We start from the raw sequence: 19,064 nt of genomic DNA, 5'->3' as shown, positions 1-19,064 counted from the left end.
CTCAAAGATATCCAACTCAGACTGAGGGACACATTCTCATCTGGGCAAGCAAGGGCCGCATGCCTGTGATGTGCAGGGCCACAGGCAAAAGGAGATGGAGCAACAGATATAAATGTGACCTTTGTAGGTCCAATGCCAAGGGCCTTCTGGCGGTTCCCTCGCTGCGAGAAGCCAAGTTACAGGGAACCAGGCAGAGGGCCTTCTCGGTAGTGGCACCCACCTTGTGGAATGCCCTCCCACCAGATGTCAAAGAGAAAAACAACTACAGTGGTACCTCGCAAGACAAAATTAATTCATTCTGCGAGTTTTTTCGTCTTGCGAGTTTTTCGTCTTGCGAAGCACGGATTCCAACCCAAAATCCAAAACCCCCCCAAAAAGTTTAAAAAGTTTAATTTACCAAATGGCTGCAAAAGAAGTTTGGGAAAAGCTTCAAAAATCACCAAAGTCTTCAAAAACCTCCAAAAAGCTCAAAAAAGGAAACAAACTTGCAAGACGTTTTCGTCTTGTGAAGCAAGCCCATAGGGAAATTTGTCTTGCGAAGCAACTCAAAAAACGAAAACTCTTTCATCTTGCGAGTGTTTCGTCTTACGAGGCATTCGTCTTGCGAGGTACCACTGTACCAGACTTTTAGAAGATATCTGAAGGCATCCCTGTTTAGGGAAGCTTTTAATGTTTAATAGACTATTGTATTTTAATATTCTGTTGGAAGCCTCCCAGAGTGGCTGGGGAAACCCAGCCAGATGGGTGGGGTATATATTAATAATAATAATAATAATAATAATAATAATAATAATAATAATAATAAAAAATAGCAACAACAAATTATTATTATTATTATTATTAATAATAATAATAATATTATCATACAGTAGCCTAGTTTCGATGCACGCTAGCAGAACCCTGACAATTTTTTGTCTAGACAAGCCAGCAAGAGTCATCATTGACATTCAAGGCTGTATTCCAGCAAATCGAAAGCACTTGAGGAGGCAAGGAGTGGGGCTAGTTAGGCCTGTGCTCTGGTAGGAGGTGTGGCCAAGGACCAGCTACAGAGTCCTGGGGGGGGGGGTCACATTTGGCTGCTGAGCCTGAGGTTTCTCCACCCCTGCCCTAAACCTACCTCAGTCTTCTGTTCCTTAAGTATTGAAGGAACCTTGTATGCAGGCATCACAACTGGACCATAGGCAGCAACCCTTTATAGTTCTCCTGGATCAGGGCAAGGCAATTCCAGCCTGGGCATCTGGAGCCCCTCTGGAGCCTAGGAATCCTTTACTGTATGATACATGCTCCAATCTGTATCCTGAGAGGTAGCATGCAGCTCTGTGGTTCTACCCCTGGAGCTCCTGCAAGGGGTTGGTTTGCAGGTGTTTGCAAGGCCCTTTTACTGGATCACAATGCAAAGATGTCACCTCCGACCCCCATGCTAAAATCTGCATTGAGGAAAGTATTGTGAGGCTGTCACAAGACAAAACCGCAGCTCCTCTCGGATTCCTCTCTCGCCAAAACATGCTGTGATGATGGGCAGTGGAGACGCCTGGAGGAGGTTGATCCAGGATATGAGTTCACCAGCAGCCAGGAGCAGGTAATGATGTGCAGGACCATGGACAGTTATTGTGGTGTGCAGGCTGGCGAAGTTCAGGACCACAGACAGCTCCCAAGGAAGAAGGTTGTTGCTCTGTGTTTGATTGAGTGGGGAAGCAGATGAGCATCCCAAGTCTGTCAGGTAGCTGGAATTAAAAGGGGCAGGTTCTGCTTTGCTGAGTCATCTTTAGATTTCCCATTTTTCTGGAAGCTCCAAGGCGAGTGAAGTGGGAGGAAGCGGTGAATAGTGTCCTCCTTTGAGAAACGTGGAGGGACAACCTCAGGGACATTGCCGTCTTCTGGTGTGAGGATCTCAGAGATTGCTGTTCCTCAGACAATCCCTAGGCAGAGATCTGCTAAGCTACATTCTTCAATGCTTCCTCTCCCTTGTGGATGCAAGACATGCCAAGGAGAGTCTTCAGGCAGGAGGGCACCAAGCCCACCCCCATTCCTGGCTGGCAGGGAGAGGAACCCCCCCGCCCTGCTCCTGGACCTATTATTCTCTCTTTCCACCCCAGCATGTATTTCCAGAGTGCTTAACTTGGCAGATTTCACGTCGGGGATCTCTCAGTGACGCGACGGGAGAAACATATAATAAAATAATCATCATGTGTTCATAGCCGTATCTCAAATATTGTTGCTTGGAAACTGGTGCCAGGGAATTTGCAGGGGGAGGGAGAGAGGGAGGGAGGGAGTGCTGGCAGGAAGCCCAGTTAGGGAAGCCCAGTGGGGAGGGGAGAGAGAGAGAGGAAGACAGAGCTCTGCAGGTGGCTTTGATTGAAACTGTTTTTAATTTTCCCTCCATCCCAGCCCGAATGGCTGTTGGTGATAATCATTCCCTGGGCAGGCATCTATGACAGGAGTCAGATGCACACAGTGTCAAAGCCCCAAGCATGCCTTTTGAGCGATGGGACCTTGTTCCAAGCTGGCATGCCCATTACCAAGCCTTCTGTCCTCTCCACGATAAGACCTCAAGCTCTCTCTTCTGCTTGAAGTGCTGCAAAGTGGACTCTCGGCATCAGGGGCTGTGAACCTCAAGCCCAGGGGCAGACTGTGGCCCTCCTCACTGACCTCACTTTAAACAGCTCCCTGAGCTGGAATTTGTTCTTGAACTCTTGGCCATGTGTTTTGGTTGCCTGGATGGAGGCTGGAGAGGGGTGTGTGAGTCAGGGTAGAAACTAGCCTACTGTACAAAGAGTACCAATTCAACCTTGCTCCCCCACCATCACTGCCACTCTTAGAATTTCCCTTTGGCGTCTTTCTGTTGGTCCACTCAGCCACATGTTTGGTGGTCAGAAAGGACAGGTTGACACCAAACTAGTGACTCCATTGGCAAGTAGCTGAGTCGGGAGAGCTGGGTAGAAGGACACCACTGGTTAATCCACACCCACTTACCAGCCTGGCAAAAGTGTGGAGAGCTTACTCTGTAAACAAACAAACAAGGTGAAAAAATAGTTCTCGGAAGATAGGGTAGGAGAAGATAAAGTTTAGGAATGAAACAAACCAGAAATCAGGACAAGAGACGTTCCCTCTCCCCTGTTTCTTCATTGTTCCTCTGGCTTGCTCTGATATGCATTCTGTTCCCTCCTGAATTCCAGTTTAACTGAGAAATTCTAAAATTAATTCTGGGATTTGGAGCATGCACAGTTTGCCGTGGGGTGTTGGTTCCTTGCATCTCCCTCCCTCCTCCCCGCTATGTTACAAAGACATGTATAAGAGCATAGGAAGCTGTCTTAGACTTATTGGGTCCATCTTGCTCAGTATTGACTACACTGACTGACAGAGGCTCTCCAAAGGTTTCGGATCAGGGTCCTTTTCCAGCCCTACCTGGAGGTACCAGGTATTGAACCAGGGACCTTCCGCATGGAAATGATGTGCTCTGCTGCTGAATGGCAGCCTTTCCTTCAGAAATAATGTAAGATGCCAGTCCCTGAACACTCTAAATCTAGGGATGGTTTAAATAGGAATGCAGGAAGCTGCCTTACACTGCCCCAGAGTACTGGCCCATCTAGTTTGTATGGTCCATTCTGACTGGCAGTGGTTCTCCAAGGTTTCAGACTAGTGCTTTTCCTGGGGACACCAAGGATTGGACCCAGGACCTTGTCCATGCAAGGCAGATCCTCTGCCAAGGAGCTCCATGTAGTTAAGTATTCTGTGCCCCTTCAAGCAGTAGCTATCTGGCACTCGTCAACCCCCTTAGGCTTTACACACAACACCCAGCTAACAATCTGACTCTTATAAGCTCAGATTGAGACTTCTTCAAGCTACCCTCTGAGGTGGCCATCCTCAGGCAAAACGAGCAAACAAACCTGAAGCATATATGGAGCGGAGGAATGGTCATAGACACATCTTCACATTTGGAGGATATATAAAAAATGCTAAAATTCATGGATGAAACACTGTAATTATTATCATGATTCACTCATCTGACTGGGACCTACCGTCTAACATTTCTCTGATGAAAATAGGGGTGTGTTATTTTTTATTATTATTATTATTATTATTATTATTATTATTATTATTATTATTATCCCACCCATCTGACTTTATTGGCTTCCAACAAATAAAACACAGTAAGAAGACATCAAACATTAAAAGCTTCCCTAAATAGCAAACTATGGCAAGTTCTTAAAGAAATGGGAGTGCCTGATCACCTCATCTGTCTCCTGAGAAATCTCTATGTGGGACAAGAAGCTACAGTTAGAACTAGATATGGAATAACTGATTGGTTCAAAATTGGGAAAGGAGTACAACTAGGCTGTATACTGTCTCCCTGCTTATTTAACTTATATGCAGAATTCATCATGCGAAAGGCTGGACTGGATGAATCCCAAACCAGAATTAAGATTGCCGGAAGAAATATCAACAACCTCAGATATGCAGATGACACAACCTTGATGGCAGAAAGTGAGGACAAATTAAAGAACCTTTTAATGAGGGTGAAAGAGGAGGGTTCAAATATGGTCTGAAGCTCAACATCAAAAAAACTAAGATCATGGCCACTGGTCCCATCACCTCCTGGCAAATAGAAAAGGGAAGAAATGGAGGCAGTGAGAGATTTTACTTTCTTGGGTTCCATGATCACTGCAGATGGTGACAGTAGTCACGAAATTAAAAGATGCCTGCTTCTTCAGAGAAAAGCAATAACAAACCTAGACAGCCTCTTAAACAGCAGAGACATCACCTTGCCGACAAAGGTCCATAAAGTTAAAGCTATGGTTTTCCCAGTAGTGATGTATGGAAGTGAGAGCTAGACCATAAAGAAGGCTGATCTCCTAAGAATTGATGCTTTTGAATTATGGTGCTGGAGGAGACTCTTGAGAGTCCCATGGACTGCAAGAAGATCAAACCTCTCCATTCTTAAGGAAATCAGCCCTGAGTGCTCACTGGAAGGACAGATCCTGAAGCTGAGGCTCCAATACTTTGCCCACCTCAAGAGAAGAGAAGACTCCCTGGAAAAGACCCTGATGTTGGGAAAGATGGAGGGCACAAGGAGAAGGGGGTGACAGAGGATAAGATGGTTGGACAGTGTTCTCGAAGCTACCAACATGAGTTTGACCAAACTGTGGGAGGCAGTGGAAGACAGGAGTGTCTGGCATGCTCTGGTCCATGGGGTCACGAAGAGTTGGACACGACTAAATGACTAAACAACAAAACAGGGTTGCTTTCAGATGTCTTCTAAAAGTCAGATCATTGTTTATTTCCTTGACGTCTGATGGAATGACATTCCACAGGGCAGGTGCCACTACCGAGAAAGGCCTTTGCCTGGTTCCCTGTAACTTCATTTCTCGCAGTGAGGGAACAACCAGATGGCCCTCAGAGCTGGACCTCAGTGTCTGGGCTGAACGATGGGGGTGGAGATGCTCCTTCAGGTATGCAAGGCCAAAGCCATTGGAAAGGTGTTTGGATGTGATGCTATGAGTTGCATCCAACTTGATTTTGCTGGCGAGTTTTTTCTTTCATTTACACACGCACACTTTTGAACACTAAGAGTTCTTTTTCTTCGGGTGCACATGCATTCTTTAATACCAGCAAGACATGTATCAGAGCTGGGCGTGGGGTGAACCCAGGGATCATGGCTGAGGTGCCAGGCAGAACTGAAAGAGAAACCCAGAGGCAGAGGCAAGGATCAAGCCAGCAAACCAGCAGGACTGAGAGAGAGCGCATAAAGATGCAGGAGCAGACCAGAGCTCAGGAAGAACATGCTGCTTAAGGAAGGCTCAGTTGGCGAAAGAAGCCCTGACTAGTAGCATCTAATAATCAGCCTTGGCAGGTGGAGTCAATCTGGATGGTTCTTTGCACTAAGAAGGCTGCCATTTGCAGTTCTGTGATTCACCACATGGGGCAGCCAGACACAGATTCTGATGGTGATGGACACCAACTTAGATGGCTTTAAACTACAGATTAGACAAATTCATGGAAGTTAAGGCTATCAGTGACTATAGCCAAAAGAGCTACTATGTTCTCCCGCTACTATCAGAGGCAGGAGGCCCCTGAATCCCAACTGCTGGGAATCAGAAGTGAGTAGAGTGTTCTGGCACTCAGGTTCTGCTTGTGAGCTTCCCATGGGCATCTGATATGGGCATCTGGCAACCCCTAAAAACAACACCTGCTTCAGCCCCTCACAGCTTAGAACATCCTGAAAGAAGGTGTGGCTGACTGGAATCCTGAACAGCATCACTTCTATTTGGAATGAGTGCACAATGCAATGTTTTGTTACGTGCACCCTTTTCCTGCCCACCTAGCAGTTCGAAAGCACGTCAGAGTGCAAGTAGATAAATAGGGACCGCTCCAGCGGGAAGGTAAACGGCATTTCCGTGCGCTGCTCTGGTTCGCCAGAAGCGGCTTAGTCATGCTGGCCACATGACCCGGAAGCTGTCTGCGGACAAACGCGGCTCCCTCAGCCTATAGAGCAAGATGAGCGCGCAACCCCAGAGTCGGTCACGACTGGACCTAATGGTCAGGGTTCCTTTACCTTTGTTCTGAAGGTGAATTTGGAGCTGAAATTTGTGGGAGACTTAGTTGTCTCAATGTGCCTTTGCTACAATACCTATTGCAGCACCACGCTTGCTCTTCCCCCCCCTCTCTCTCTCCCTCCCCACCCCCTTCTTCTTCAAGTTCACTAAGAGTCACAGTGCATCACACGCTTTGTAGTCTATGCAGGTCCTACACGCAAAGTTAGAGGAGTAGGAGGGAGGTGGGAAATGAGTTAGCACCATGGAGAGCTCCCAGTGGAGGCTGCAAGCCTTGAGCATTGTGAGCAAATTCTGCCTGAGCCTTAAATGGGGTTTCGACTTCCTTTAACCTGTGCAGCTTCAGATGTTATTGGACTCCAAGTCCCATCAGCCCCAGCCAGTATAGCCAATGGTCAGGGTTCCCCACTCCTATAATGGATAGCTCAGTTGGTTAGAGCGTGGTGCTGATAACGCCAGGGTTGCATATTCAATCCCCATACGGGACAGCTGCATATTGCTGCATTGCAAGGGGTTGGACTAGATCGGGCATAGGCAGACTTGGCCCTCCAGATGTTCTGGGACTACAACTCCCATCATCATCCCTGACCACTGGTCCTGTTAGCTAGGGATGGTGGGAGTTGTAGTCCCAAAACATCTGGAGGGCCGAGTCTGCCTATGCCTGGACTAGATGATCCTCAGGTCCTTTCCATCTCCACAATTCTATGATACTCTATGAATGAGGCCTCGACCCTTAAAGGGCCATAGCAGTGGCTTCAGAGGCCAAGGATGGTAATGTCCCTAGTTCAGGCCAAAGGGAGGTTGGCCTTTCCCTGAGGAGACAGAGGCATCGGGGCCACTGCAGAAATCGAATCCTCTTTCCAGTCCGAGTGATCATGTAGGATGCTTTGCTGTAGGAAAGTGGAGGAGAGAACCCTGGGTCTGAGCTGGAGAAGAAGTCAGGGGCATTAATTGTCAACTTTTATATTTAAAGCGAGCATCATGAGCTACCAGAGTCGGTGTTCTGAGCATTTCTGCATCCCACTATAGCATTTCTGTAGCATCCCACTATAGCATAAAGGGGATGGGTGAGGATGAAGTGGTCCAGGGATCCATTCAAGATTGAAGAACTTCTCACAGGAAAGAGGTGAGTCCTAGCAGAGGAGGTTAATCCCAGCCCTAGCAGTAAGGCACTGCAGGAAAAGGGGGGGGGGGAGCCAATCTTGCTGCTGCAGCAAAAGTGCTGCTCACCCGCAAAGGTGCCATCTAGGCAGTCAGTCTTCCTTGTGACAAAGAAGGAGTTCAGTGGCTACAAAGCAAGGGGTGGGGAACCTCTTGTAGCCCAGGGGTGACATTTTCCCTTATGGGAAACCTGCTGGGGGCCACATGCCAGTGGTAGGGGAGGGCCAGAAGCAAGAGCAAAGGATGCCACAATCAGCTAGTTCCCACACATACTCACCCCACCTCTCTATCACATATCTGGACACAGAAGAGTCACAATCAGAGTTCAAGGTCAGGCAAAAGCATTCAAAGAGGATGCAAAGAGGCTCAGCAGTAGGTGTGGCCTGTGGAGGAGGGGATAAGAGAGTCTTGGGGGCCAGCCAGAGAGGTTCCAAGGGCCACATTCTCTCCCGCCTCCCCCGGTCAGGCCCGAGGTTTCTGCTGTCTCTGTAGAGTTGTGACTCTTTATGGACTGCATGGGAAGCCTCCCCCGGGATTCGAGAAGCTGCTGCAAAGGAGGCAGCAGATCTGCAGTGGGAGGACTTGGCACGGCCTCAGCCATGTCTGATCAATAATTCCCCATCTCTTGCTTTTACAGCAGGGCTTGGCCACTTAATTGGGGATGCAGAGAATTATGGATGCAGGGCTGCCAAGCTGGGCAGGGACGTGGTCCCATACACTGGCTGTTCCACTCTTGGCAGAGGAAAAGCGACGAGGGAGACTGTGGGCAAGGAAACCTTTCCTGCACCAAGGCTTATCTATAGTGCCCAGAAGTGGGTGGCAGGCAGGGCTGGAGTAGGCGGGGAAGAGAAAAGCTGGCTTGATGTTGTATTCAACCCAGAGGGTGTCCCTGCCTGCCAGTTTCCTCATCCTTAGTCTCAGTGTCGCCCCTTGTAGAACTCAGCAAGGATTAGGAGGAGGATGGGGACACAACTTGCATGGCTTGGCTCTGCTCTCACTCCACCTACTGGTGAGCTCCCTGTCTTCAGTCCTACCAGCCCCAATGGGTAGCAGCCACTCAGTGGTGTAGCGTGGCTTGCCAGCACCCGGGGCCACATGGAAAGAGGGAAACAGAAGGAGTATGCATGCAGCTTCCTAACGGTACCCAGGAGATTCCAGCCACAGAGATAAGAAAAGAAGAGTGGTTCTGTTGTCTGGAGAAGTCACTTCCTGGTTCACATGGAGAAGCTCTTTTCAACGGAGCCCAGCAAACAGCTGTACTGAGGCAGCAACGGGTGGTGAAATTTTGCACCCTGAACAATTTTGTGCCCAGGGAAACCGCCCCTGTGCCCCCACGCTATGCCACTGTAGCCACTCACTGGTCGCACTACTCATCACCTTCCTTCTCCATGTGCTGTCTTCATGTGCCGGCTGAAAAAGCAGGATCCTGTTTTATGGCTGTGTGTGGATGGACTACATGGATGAATTTGTATGGATTCCACTGGGGCGAGAAGGGCCAATGGTCTGACTCAGGATAAGCCAGCTTCCTTGGGGTGACAAGAACAGTACAAAGCAGGAGTCGATTAACTATTTGAGCCAGTGGGCACACTTGTAATCTTGAGAAAGTGCCATGGGCTTTGCAAAATGGCCGCCACGGGGTGTGTGGCATACCACAAAATGGCTGCTCTGGGTGTGGCAAAACACAAAGTGGTGATTGGGGGTGGGCACGGCATAATAACTGCCATATTGAAAACTGCAGTGAGGGAGAGACATGGCCACAAAATGGTGTGGATAGGCTCTTCCCCATCAATGGGGAGAGAAAGGCGCCTCAATCAGCCACTGGCATGTTTGCTCACAGAGAGGCTCTTTGAACTTCTCCTTTGCTCAGAACCAAGGAAGGAGGGTGCCCAGCCTGGCAACAATTGAAATGTGGGCATGATCCAGGGGTGTGTGTTCAGTCTAGGCAATGTCAAGCTGGTGCAAACAGGAACTGAGCAGAAAGTGCAAATGGTCTCCCATGCATTGTGGATTTTTGAGGGAACAGGTACACTGGTGCCTGTGAATGATGCATTGGTGACCCTGGAGAAATAATTTCTGTAGAATTTGAGTGGACAGGTTCTGTCTGCCTCAACAACACAACACACTTGAAGTAGTATTGCACTGCTTTGAGCAGCCACGGCTTTCCCCAAACAATCTTGGGAAGTGTAATTCCCTGGGAAGAGGGAATTACAGTGGTACCTCGGTTTTCAAACGTAATCCATTCCGGAAGACCGTTTGGCTTCCGAAACGTTCGAAAACTGAGGCGCAAAGGGCGGTCTGCAGTTTCAATGGATAAAATTGGGGGGAAACACGGCGGAAGCCGTTCGACTTCCGAGGTATGTTCAAAAACAGAAACATTTACTTCCGGGTTTTGAGTGTTCAAAAACTGAAACGTTCAGCTTCTGAGACTCTCAAAAACTGAGGTGCAAAGGGCCGTCTGCAGTTTCAATGGATAAAATTGGGGGGGAAACAACGCAGCGGAAGCCATTCGACTTCCAAGGCATGGTCAAAACCAGAAGCATTTTACTTCTGAGTTTACGAAATGTTCAGCTTCCGAGATGCTCGAAAACTGAGGTATTGTTAAACCCCTCTGCAACTAACACCTTTAAAAAACTACCATTCCCATGATTCTCTGAGGGAAACATCATACTCTGCAACTGTCCTGGTAAAACTGGGACATCCTGCTTCTCCATGCGAGAGCATGGTAGCCATTTTGGGTGGCATGATCTTGTGTGATCTCGCATGGGGGGGGCGGAATCCTGTCCCCCCCCCCCGGACATGCTGAAGTTTATGAACCGTGACTATTGTGCTGAGTGGTATGACACCGCTTTAAACATATGGTGCATACAGGGCCCTGTGTTGCAAGTGCCATATCCGCAAAGGCCTCCTTTCTCTTCCCCAAAGCCTCTCTCCCCTGCCCAAGGAGAACAGACAGCCATCAGCCTTCCCCGTTTCCACTTAAGTTCCCCCCACAACTCACTCTCTCTCTCTCTCTTCCTGCCATCTTCCGGATGAAAGGCAAAACCATCCGAAGGGAGCTAAGCTGCCGGCTTTGAAGGCGTCTCTCCGGAGGCTTCCCCCGGAGCAGCGTATCAAAGAACCCCCAGGCTCGCTTCACGCCACGCTTGTCTGGAATTGTGCTCCGGAGGAACCACAAGACGGGAGCAGAGTCAAACGGCAAGGCTCCCGCAGGAAATCTTGTTCCGCGGGTCTTCTGGCCTCCCCCCACCCTCCACCTTCTGGCACGGCGATGGCTTCAAGAAGCTGCTCTAGGCGAGCCATATTGCAGCAGTCATGGCCTGAAAAACACCAGAAGCCAGCAGGAAGTGGAGAGATTGTGGGGCGTCGAGTCCAGTCGCCTCCCTTTCACAATGAATAATATCTGATACTTGATTTAAAGTGTGTGCATTTATTTCATCTACTGCATGTCTACCCCACTTTTTCCTCATAGGAGCTCAAGGTGGAGCACATGGTTTTCTGCATTTCATCCCGACGACATCATGAGGGTAGTTTAGGCTGAGAGAGGCAATGACTGGCCCAAGGCTACCCAATGAGCTTCATGGCTGTGCAGGGATTTGAATTCTGGTCGCCCAGGCCCTAGTCTGACATTCAAACTACTATACCACACTGGTGTATGTATAAATGTGTATTATGTGTGTGTGTCTATCACACATATATACAGGTGTGCGCGCGCACACACACACACTTTTCCATGATGACCCCTGACTGTTGGTTTATAATCTAAAAGACATGACACAAAAGGAAAGAGGGAGGAGGGAGGAGGGAGGAAACAAACCCAGGCACTCCCTCGTACAGTGGTACCTCTGGTTGTGGACACAATCCGTTCTGGGGTGCTGTTCACACCCTGAAAAGTCAGTAACCAGAGTGGCACTTCTGTGCATGTGCAAAGCGCGATAGAGCTTCTGCGTGTGCGCACACAGCAAAACCCAGAAGTAAACACTTCTGGGTTTGCCACCTTCTTAACCCAAAAAAACGCATTATGAAGCGTTTACAAGAAGACCGTATTTATTTACTTAGAATATTTATATGCTAGCTTAGTTTTCAAAGTGGGAAACCATTTAAATCACATTTTACTGTGTTTCGGTACACTTTATCTTCTGCTCGCTCTCTCAAATAAGGCTGCTTCTTCTTAGTCATGGAGTCTTGCATGGAGTTCTTCAGGAGAAGAGGAGCCCAAAGTCGCTGGTCTCTGAGTTGAGCTGACCGTGAGGCCCTGCAGCACCATATCCCTCTCCCTCTCCCTGTTGTAGCCTGGCAGTTTCAGGGTACAGTGTTCCTTTCCCAGAATACTCCATTCCATTTCCCTCCCACAGTTATCCATTGCTCCCAACAGACACACAGCATTGCTATTGAACGTTGCCAGTCTCGTGGTGATAATTTAAGTTTCTAGGCGGTGGTGGCTGGTACCCATTAGGACTGATGGGCGGGAAGGCAGGGAGCCCAACAGTAGATGGCACTAGAGCCAGAATCAGCAATAGGCAGAGCCACCTAATTCTGGTTGTGTCTACTTCCTCCTCTCTGCTAAGTTTTAAATGGGCAACAACTGAGTAAGAAGGAGGAAGCTGGCAGGCAGGGCCACTCCTTGGACTGTGTGTCATTTAGAAGACAGGCAAGTGGGAGCTGACTGAGGGCAAACTGAGGTTCATGGGGCAGTGCCCCATTCGCCCTTTCAGACCAGCCTCCACTGAGTGGACCCCGGAAGTCACATCCCATCTTTTCCACTGAGCAGCTGTTCCCTCTGTTTAATACAACATGGAGCCAGCATTTTCCTCTCCCCCGTTCCTCGCATCCCCACCCCCAAACCATTGGGGATATTTTGTTTCATATCCAGCCTGTTGAAAATTACTGGATAACTGGAAAGCCTGGTTCCTGTTTTCTCTTCTCCTAAAATACACCTTTTCTGTGCATTCCCTAGAACACACAGTTTTGGTATGCGTCTCCCCGCAAGAGATTTTTGAACCAAAACTGCATAGCAAAAAGTCAGAGAGTTGCACAATCCGATTGTTTGTTGCAAATTCCAGGAACTGCAGATTATTGTTGGCTATATTGCTTGTTGGCTTTAAAATGCAAAGCAGACGAAATTCCTCTCCGTTCCTTTCGCCCAACTAGGGCTATTGGAATAAAACAGCTGGTTATCGGTAGAAAGCTAACAGCCCAAAAACAGGAAGAGAGGACATAGGAGGGATCTCTGCAGTGGTGGGGCTTCACCAAGGAGGTGTCATGGTCTGCACATGCACGGGTTGCGATTTGCAGCTTCTGCACATGCGTGTGACGTCATTTTGAGCATCTGCGCATGCATGAGCGGCAAAACCCGGAAGTAACCCTTTCCAGAACTTCCAGGTGGCCGCAGGACGCAACCAGAAAACCCTCAACCTGAAGCAAATGCAACATGAGGTATGACTGTACTGTATGTAGTGTTACAGTTCCCTGCCAGAGCAGACAGAGGAAGTGATCTCACAGAGTTCTCTCTAGCAAATTTTACAGGAAAGCTCTGTGAGCCTCAGCCCCTTCATGTGCCCATCTGGCAAAGCATAACTTGTTGGCTTGACTGCAATAGTGTCCCACAAGATCCAGTCCGGAATTAGTTTGGGGCAGGGATTTAGGGTAAAGAAAACACCTGATTAAACTTAAGGTTAGGAGGGGGGCAGGGGAAAGAGATGCTGTGTTTCGTTTCCGCACCCCCCAAGCAACAGCAGGGGGTTCAATCCTGCAGGGTTTTCCTTCACAGGTGGCTTCTCTGTGGAGAAACCAACAGCAGGGAAGGCACGGCACCAACCAGCAAAACCAAGGGGGATAGAAGTGCCGCAAGCTATTTATTAAAATCCCAACGCATTTCAGAGAAATTCCTTCATCAGGGGTATCTTGAAAAGAGCTTTATATACAGAATTTTTTAAAATAATCTTTGAAACAATTTAACTGTAACATAACAACACATGCAGAAGTACTAACAGGCTCTTAAAGTCTATGAAAAATGAAACAAACCTCTTGAAAACGCATATATACAGGCATGGTTACATTACCCTATTCACCTCCATACAGGAAACTAACCCTCTTGGGTGTCACCCCTCCAAAAATTGTTTGAAATATTATTTTTCTAAATTCCATATACCGTACCTGTTTCTCTTTAAAATGCCCCTGATGAAGGAATTTCTCCAAAATGCATTGGCCTTTCCATAGGCTGTTGGAGAGAAGAATCATAGAGTTGGAAGGAGCTCCAAGGGTCATCTAGCAATGCAGGAACTTTTCTCTCTCTTGGTTTTGCTTCTCTGTGGAGAACTTGGTTGAAAGTAAGAGCCTGCCCTGCCAGGATTGGGCAGGGTTTGGGCGTTGGGCAGGAAGGAGGGCCAGGCGATGGTGGGTTCCCACCTTCTGAGAAGATGCAGGTGGTGGTCAGGTAGGTGCCAGCATTTTTTGTGGGTTTTCCTGCCTGATGCCCTGCCCCTTGATGGCCCTGGGTCACTCTGGGACTTCCATCTCAACTCAGAGAGATTTGTGGCCATCCCCCAATGCCTGAAATCCCTGCAAATGGGCCTGGTGGGCTTGGGGCTCAGCCAAACCCAGTGCCCAGCTTTAGCATGCCATGGCGCCCTCACCCCACAGCTGCCAACACTGCGAGGCAGGAGAGGCCTCTCGGCTTTCCCTAAGGCTTCTCCAAGAAAGGCCAGAAATACCAAGAGGATTCTGAATCAAGCTTAAGCGAGTCCTCTCATCACTCGCATTTCGGAGACTTTCCTCTGACCAAAGGCTGCCATCCTTGAGGGGGGAAAACAGCCGCTATTCCACTTTGCTTAGAGCCTGCTCCTTGCCCTGCTGAATTTTGCTCAATAAACACACAAGACATAACCAGCTGTATTCTTAGATAAATAAGGTATCAAATTATAAATTTCAATGGAAGTAATTCATAAAGTTCAACAAACAAACAAAGCAGAAGACCCAGTGGATAGGATCATTCTTTAGTCAGTTCGTGCATAAGGTCCATCCGTGTAATGGTGTCTATTCCATCTGTCTGTTCGTAAAGTCCAAAATATCCACATGAAAGGTTGTTACAGTTCCACAAAATCCTTACACAGAATCTAGACAAGGATTTCCGGAATATTGGCCTTGTTTCGCCATCCTGGGCTTCATCAGTACCTAAAGCTCTAAGTAATGCAAATAGATACAATATCATGATCTCACACATTTTACAGTCTTGTGTGTTTATTGAGTATGCCTTACGTGACCATAGGTTTGTTTGTTGTTCTGCTGAATTTTGCAACACAGAATTTTGCAACACAGAAATGGTGCCTGGGTTTACTCACTGAGAAGCCAGTGTGGTGTAGTGGTTAAGAGCAGTGGACTCGTAATCTGGTGAACCAGGTTCGATTCCCTGCTCCTCCACATGCAGCTGCTGGGCGACCTTGGGCTAGTCACACTTCTCTGAAGTCTCTCACCTCACTGGGTGTTTCTTGTTGGGGAGGAAGGGAAAGGAGATTGTTAGCCGCTTTGAGACTCCTTAGGGTAGTGATAAAGTGGGATATCAAATCCAAACTCCTCCTCCTCCTCCTCCTCTTCTTCTCTTGCTTTTTCCTCCTCCCTCCCAACCCACGTTTCTTCTAATGCCATGACTTTGTTTCCATTTGAAAGCCTGAGGGCAGAAAATAAATTGGGTTGTATCCCATGTTAGATGATTACTCCAGGTCCGTTAATTTCAATGGATTTACTCTGAGTAGAACTTAGTTGGCTACAACCCCCTATTTCCAATCTTTGTATATCACTATGGGAGCTTTTTCCTAGCCAAGGAGTGAGATTAAAATGATATATAATGAAGCACATTTTTTTTTAAAAAAAAAAAATCCACCCAAACTAAGTGGTGTACAAAACTCCTGCCCCACAGACCTGTAATGAGAAACGAAACTAAAAATAAATGGGAAAGCTGCAAGAGGAAGAGAAGGTGAAAAACAATTAGACAAAGGCCAGCTGAAATAAATGAGTCTTAGAGGGATTTTTTTGTTTTGTTTTGTGTGCTTATTTTTAAAGAGGAAGAGAATCAATTGAACGGAGATTGGCTGGTATAAGCAGGCTGTAGGTCAGGAACAATAAAAGAAAGGGAATTCAAAGATATGAAATCAGAGGGAAAGATCCAGCGGTTTCTAACAAGCAACAAAGAGCCAGGAGAACAAAAAGACTGGGGATGGCCAAAGAGCCGCGTTCCCTCCTTCCGGGGACCGCATGCCCGTGGGGGGCAGAGCCAGAGGAAAGGGGGTGGAGCAACCAAAGTTTATTATTATTTTTTAATGTGTTTCTATCCCACCTTTCTCCCAAGTTGGGATTCAAGGTAGCCTTTCAACACTTAAAAATGCAACTGCAAAATGCAAAGTAATAAAAACAACCTAGTTCCAAAAAAATAGCTAAAATAGATCAGAGCACACTTAGAATGAGCAAATAAAATTTTGTGGAATGCTTGCCTGGCCCTTCATTATAGATGCAAGGCAAAAACTTTCCTCCGTTAAGGAAGCCTTTAACTATCCGTGGCCTTTTAGAAGTGGTCGGGATGTTTTCAATGTAAAGTGGTACTTCGGTTTTTGAACATAAGCTGATTCCAGAAGTCCGTTCGAGTTCTGAAACGTTCGAAAAGCGGAAGCCTCAAAACGCAAGCCTCAATAAGGAAAACTCAAAATGGAAGCCATGTTTCCTGTTCGAGATCCGAGGTGCATTTGAAAACCAAGGCACTTACTTCCAGGTTTTCAGCGTTCGAATTCCAAAATGTTCAACTACAGAGGTGTTCGAAAACTGAGGTACCATTGTATTTATTTCCCTTTTTTAATGTATCTATGTGTTCTTGCTGGTTGGGGCTGATGAGAGTTGGCATTCAGTGACAGCCGAAGGCTGCCATATTGACTGTCCCTGTTTTGGACCACAACTCCCACCATTCCTATCCATCAGCCACGCTGACTGGGGCTGATGGGAGTTGGAGTCCAACAACATCTGGAAGGCTGCAAGTTCTCCCTCCTTGTTTTAGATCAGTGTTTCCCAAACTTGGGTCTCCAGCTGTTTTTGGACTGCAACTCCCCATCATCCCTAGCTAGCAGGGGATGATGGGAACTGTAGTCCAAAAGCAGCTGGAGAACCCAAGTATGGGAAACGCTGTTTTAGATTAAAGTATGTTTAGAAATCCTTACTTTGAGGTAAATATGCAGTTTTATGTGAAAATTGAGCTCCGCTTTGGAGGTCCTGCCCTGTGTGCCTCCCATAGCGGTCAACTTACAGATTTGAAAATAAGGGACCAGCAGCCTCGAAAATAAAGGATCAGCAGCCAAAATAAGGGATTTTCCGAACACGGGTATGTCCAACTTCTGAGCTCCTCCGAGCCAAAGGCAGAAAGCCCAGCCAGCAGCCAAACGAAGCCTCAAGCGGTGGTTCCCACAGCACAGCAACCCGGCAAAGGGGATGCAGCAAGGAAAACCACTGTCACCTCTCCGCTGGGAAGCACTGAGCAAAGGCGAGTCCCCAGGCAACACGGCCGATTTGATCAGCACAACACATGCAAGTTCCACCCCCCAGTTGTTCTTAGACTCCTTATTGGGTGAGCAACGCAGCCAAGCAACACAGTTGGAGTCTCCCTCCTCCCTGGCCGGAAGGGAGGAAAGGAGAGGAGCTGCTTCCTTTGAAACCCGGGAAATTTAAGGGACATCATCAATAAGGGACAGCAGCGGGACACAGCGCTGGGATAAGGGACTTTCCCACCAAATAAGGGACAGTTGACAGCAATGGTGCCTCCACGTTGCTGGGAATCACAAATGGGAAGAGAGCTGTGGCACTCACAACTTGCTTGGAAGCTTCCCCCTAGACGCAAAGATGCTTCCCTGCTTGCCATCCCCAGTACCATATATTTAGAGATAGACTGCTCCTGCCAGTGGAGGCCACATGTGCACTGGTAATACTATGGAAATAACAGCTCATCATATTATGAGCAAGCTCCACTGTTGTTGCTGTTGTTCAGCTCGGCACAAACACCGAAGCTCAAACCACATCGCAGCCGAGATGTGAGGCTCCTCCTTCGAACGGCAACCCCATCCCCCTTCCCCACTTTGTTGCTGCAGCCTTCAAAAGAGGACCCATTACCAAGCCAAGCAAGCTATTAGCTTAATCAGACCATTTAATCCCATCAAAGTTGAGCAGTTTCCCCCACCAGAATCAGCTTCGGGAGGCTCTGAGGGTTCCCTGTGCTGCACAGCTCAGCTTTCATCTCGGAGCAGAGGGGCCCTTTTAAGATCTCCACCTCCACCCTTATCTCCTCCTTCATCACCCCTCCTTGTTCCACTTAAAGCTCCTTCTCTTACCAGCTCAGACTAGAACAAATCTGGGGTGGGTGGGAGTGAGTGGGAGGGGGATTCACAAGTAAGTTTTCCTAACTCAGATTTGAGTAGCGGGAAATGACAGCAGTTGGGGTTGATAGACCTATCCCTGGTGTGGAGAAAGGATGGGAAAGCTTAGGCCCTCAGGGAGAGAATGCGGCCCTCCAGTCCTCTCCATCTGGCCCACGGGACACTCCCCAGGCCACATGCCTCGCCAGCCCCCTTGGAGTGATAATGATCCTTGCTTGCTTGGATGGAGGGGATTTCTCAATCCCCCTGCGACCGACCCTCCTCTATCTCCCATTTTCCATCCCCACCGTTTCATGTCAGGAGAAGGCTGAGTGCCACCATCACTGCCCCAAGGGGGAAACAGCACACCTTTTAAGAAAACCCATTAATCCTGTTATGTACTGAGTTGAATAGGATCCTAAAGGCAGCAGTCTGATTGGTCCTAGAACAATAGGATTCAGAATGCAGCAGTCTGATTGGTCCTAAAACAATGCAGCAGTATGATTGGTCTGCAGGAGCCACCCAATCCAGCTCCAGATGGAAGTGAATCCACAACCTGATTGGCCTACAGGAGAATTCCGGAATTAGCCAATCTCATGCAGCCCACTGTGTAAATAATGTATATAAAGCAGATACTTTAGGGGAACTTTCAATTCCTCCTCCCACTATGAGCTGAATAAAGAGCATGAAATCCACTCTCGACTCCAAGTATATTTCAAATCCCGATTTTATCTGATTTTTTTCTTTGATAGATTTACAAAAAGAAAAAGAAAAACACAAATGAATAAATTGTAGAAAGGGGCAAGGTTAGGCGCAGAAGCGCAAAGCATTAGACAAAAAAGAAATCGAGACTCCTTGCGCTCTGCTCTGCTCCCCCTTTCTTCCTGCCCAGGGCAGCCCTGCCCTCTGCCTGCCCCTCAGAGGTAGGGTTGCCATATTTCAAAAAGTGAAAATTTAAGGAAATTCGCCA

General features: G+C 47.9%; 1 long non-coding RNA gene across 2 annotated transcripts; it reads right to left on the bottom strand.

Annotated features, from left to right (window-relative positions):
* Window positions 1-5,326: 5,326 nt before the first annotated feature.
* On the bottom strand, window positions 5,327-15,196 carry LOC309358822. Of its 2 annotated transcripts, none has more exons than XR_014163641.1 (3): window positions 15,182-15,196; window positions 7,990-8,095; window positions 5,327-5,675 (listed from the first exon to the last, which is right to left on the bottom strand). It is a non-coding gene; the product is annotated as an uncharacterized lncRNA (long non-coding RNA). The 2 variants fall into 2 exon arrangements; XR_014163642.1 differs by lacking the exon at window positions 15,182-15,196 and adding an exon at window positions 9,090-9,203.
* Window positions 15,197-19,064: the final 3,868 nt, after the last annotated feature.

The sequence above is a fragment of the Podarcis melisellensis genome (assembly GCF_964234715.1).
Source record: "Podarcis melisellensis genome assembly, chromosome: 16".
In the NCBI taxonomy this organism is placed as follows: Eukaryota; Metazoa; Chordata; class Lepidosauria; order Squamata; family Lacertidae; genus Podarcis; species Podarcis melisellensis.
This window is presented reverse-complemented; position numbering and strand designations above follow the sequence as displayed.